This window comes from Prenolepis imparis, unplaced genomic scaffold (genome assembly GCF_030444845.1).
Source record: "Prenolepis imparis isolate NDT839.2.m4 unplaced genomic scaffold, iyPreImpa1.0 SCAF_6, whole genome shotgun sequence".
Lineage (NCBI taxonomy): Eukaryota > Metazoa > Arthropoda > Insecta > Hymenoptera > Formicidae > Prenolepis > Prenolepis imparis.
The window spans coordinates 15,309,456-15,313,077 of NW_028141164.1; the positions used below are offsets into that span (position 1 = coordinate 15,309,456).

The 3,622-nt window shown below is 27.2% G+C and overlaps 1 pseudogene; it reads left to right on the forward strand.

Annotated features, from left to right (window-relative positions):
- Positions 1-1,858: 1,858 nt before the first annotated feature.
- Positions 1,859-3,154, forward strand: LOC145937792 (uncharacterized; annotated as a pseudogene).
- Positions 3,155-3,622: the final 468 nt, after the last annotated feature.

Here is a 3,622-nt window from a genome sequence, read left to right on the forward strand (position 1 = left end):
ATGACTCATGTTTTTTTACATTATTCCGATGTTCCTTTATCCTAGTGCTAAGATGTCTTTTTGTTTGGCCTATATAAGAAGCATTGCAATCTTTGCAGTCTAATTTATACACTATATTTGTTTTGTTCATAATTGGTAATACATCTTTACCACGTTTAATAAGCGTGTTTAATTTTTTAGGAATTTTATATATTACTTTTAATTCTTTTTTATTAAGTGTTCTAGATATGTTATCTATTAGATTCTTAACATAAGGTAAAATTATATGTGAAGACATGTCAAATCTTTCTCCCTTATCACCATTGTTTTTCGTATCAGAACTATTAATTCCGTCATTTTTTTCTTTTTTCTTTAGAATCCGTAATCTTTTTTTAATATACTTATTGATAACAAATGATGGAAAACAATTATTGGATACAATGTCTTTGATAATTTTAATGTTATCCTTATGAAATCTATTATCTGACAATAAAATGGCTCTGTCAACTAAGTTATTAATGCAATTAATTTTGTATTTATGTGGATGTGCAGATAAAAAATTAATGTATCTTCCCGAAAACGTAGGTTTTCTAAACCAATTCGTAGTTAATTTCCCATTTTTTAATCTTATAACAGTTGTGTCTAGGAAGTTAATGCAATTGTCTTTTTCAATTTCATAGGTGAATTTTAACATCATTGTCATTGATGCGTATGTTTTTTATTTTCCTTGCAAATGACTAGCCATCCTTTATATGTGATTTAGGTTTTTCTATTGATTTATGTAAGATCTTATGTAAATATTGTGCTATATTGTATACAGGACTGCCCAGTGCAGATACAATAATGCGGAGAGGAAACATTAAAATTATCAAAGACATTTTATCCAATAATTGTTTTCCATCATTTGTTATCAATAAGTATATTAAAAAAAGATTACGTATTCTAAAGAAAAAAGAAAAAAATGACGGAATTAATAGTTCTGATACGAAAAACAATGGTGATAAGGGAGAAAGATTTGACATGTCTTCACATATAATTTTACCTTATGTTAAGAATCTAATAGATAACATATCTAGAACACTTAATAAAAAAGAATTAAAAGTAATATATAAAATTCCTAAAAAATTAAACACGCTTATTAAACGTGGTAAAGATGTATTACCAATTATGAACAAAACAAATATAGTGTATAAATTAGACTGCAAAGATTGCAATGCTTCTTATATAGGCCAAACAAAAAGACATCTTAGCACTAGGATAAAGGAACATCGGAATAATGTAAAAAAACATGAGTCATCCCATTCGGTGGTCAGCAAACATAGAACTGAATGCAATCACGACTTCCGGTGGTCGGATCCATGTATCTTGCATGGTGAGAAAAACAAAAGAAAAAGAGAAATCGCCGAAATGTTTTTCATAAAAAAACAAAAATAAAATTAACCTACAAATAGACACAGATAACCTTAGCCCTATTTATGATAATGTTATTAATATCGTTTAAAAATATCTGGTTGTCGACGTCCTCTCAACAGTAATTGACAGAATGTCATAATGATTGACAGAATGTCATGTATTGTACTCGTTCTCTTGATTTCTATTCGATTTATATTAACAAGTATGTATCTTACATTTTATTCTTGTGATGTCATTATTGCGATGTTAATCAATGATGTTTGTATTATTTATAGCACTTGAAAAGGACTAAAATTTATAGTCGAAACGTAGTGTTTTAATTTAATTAATAAAGATATTGATGCCAGTTTTTGGTCGAAATAATTGTCTACCTGTTATTTCTCTAATATATTGTCTCAATAAATTGTATAGATTATTTTACTAATAAATAATTATTGCAGAAAAGGATGGGACTACCGAATATAATATGTGCGATAAAGATAAACTGGATGAGGATCTCATCACAGCTGTAAAAAATAAACCTGCGTTATATGATTTTCGCTTACCATTGAAACAAAGAGGAAGAAAACAAAAGGATGACTTGTGGAATGAAGTTAGTGTGGATTTAAAAGGTAAATTTTAATCACATTAATCACATTATTTTAATCATATTAAGCTACATTAAGGGACATGTTTATGTGTCTTTGTGTGTGTGTGTGACTTTGCGTTTTATTTAGCACATTATTACAGTGCTACAAATTATATGTCGTAGGCTCATATACACCGAGCGAAGCTGAGAAAAGGTGGAATTACCTAAAGGATTGTTATAGAAAGGCCAGAAATTTATATAAAAAAACGACAAGTTCTTGAACAAAGAAGTGGCGCTGCTGGTATACCCAAATCTGAAACAATTATGCCATCCTTTCGTCATTATAATTTAATGACGTTCTTAAATGATACCTTAGAACATCGACAGTAAGTAGAATAATGATTGCTGAATTAATAATGTTAATTACGATAACTAAATGTGATTCTTAAATTCGGCCTAAGAGCCAAGCACGAAAATTAATTCTAATTTTTCGGAACGGTATCTCTTGGTTTGAGATTACTAAGTTCCATCAAATTAATAATCCTCGAATTTTTACAACGGGAAAATAGGCGAGAAAAATATAGGTCCAAAAATTAATTTTCGTGTTTGGCTCTTAGGCCGAATTTAAGAATCACATTTAGTTATTAAATACTGAGAGCCGATAAAAATATTTCTTATTTTAATTACGATAATTATTTAACACTGATGTTATAATAATTCCTTAATATTTTTTTCAGAACTATAACTTCTTTAAGATTAGCAGATTCTCAAGCATCTACATCAAGCCAAGCGTCTATATCAACTATCAATGATTTCGATAATGTGGAATCAAATTTGAACGATAATACTTTGGAGTGTAGATCAGTTTCTCCATCTTCAAATTCTACTCCAATATCAGTAACATCAAAAAGTAAAATTTCTTTATTATATTTAGAAATATTAAATACAAACATTGAAGTATTAACTAATTCATGTATTGCTTTGTTAATAGGAAAGAAGAAATCTACACATTTTGATAAGTATGATGAGGCTCTTATAGAAGCTTTAAACAAATACAATGAACCAAGCCCGATTGATGGATTTGTACTACGTTTAACTGAAGGTCTACATAGACTTTCATATAGACAAAGATTAAAATTAGAAATAGAAATTTTAACAAAACTTTACGAAATTGAAGAGTCGGGAGAAGTTTAAAAAGAAGAGCATATGAGGATTCTCGTAAAAATTTTAATTTTTTTTTCTTTTATAGTTATTTTTCATTATTTTTGTTTATTTACTAAATAAGTACATAAAAGTTTTTTGTTTGAAAAATTGAAAGTATTTAAAAGTTTATGAAAGTATTTAAAAGTGTTTTAAGTTTGTAAAAGTATTTAAAAGTGTTTAAGTTTGTAAAAGATTTAAAAAGAACTTACCTTGAGATTAAAAATATTGATAGTATTGGTTATTAATTAAGATATAATGTGATATAGTGATAAGTAAAAAAGTCTAAGATAATTATAAGATGATATAAGACTGTTTTATATTAAAAGACTTTATACGTATATGTAATAAGATATTTATGAAGTATTCAAGAACAAATATTTATTTTGAAATAAAAATTTATTTAAAAATCATTTGTATAAGCTTTTGTCCATTGTTGTGTTATAGCTCCAGATGTATAAA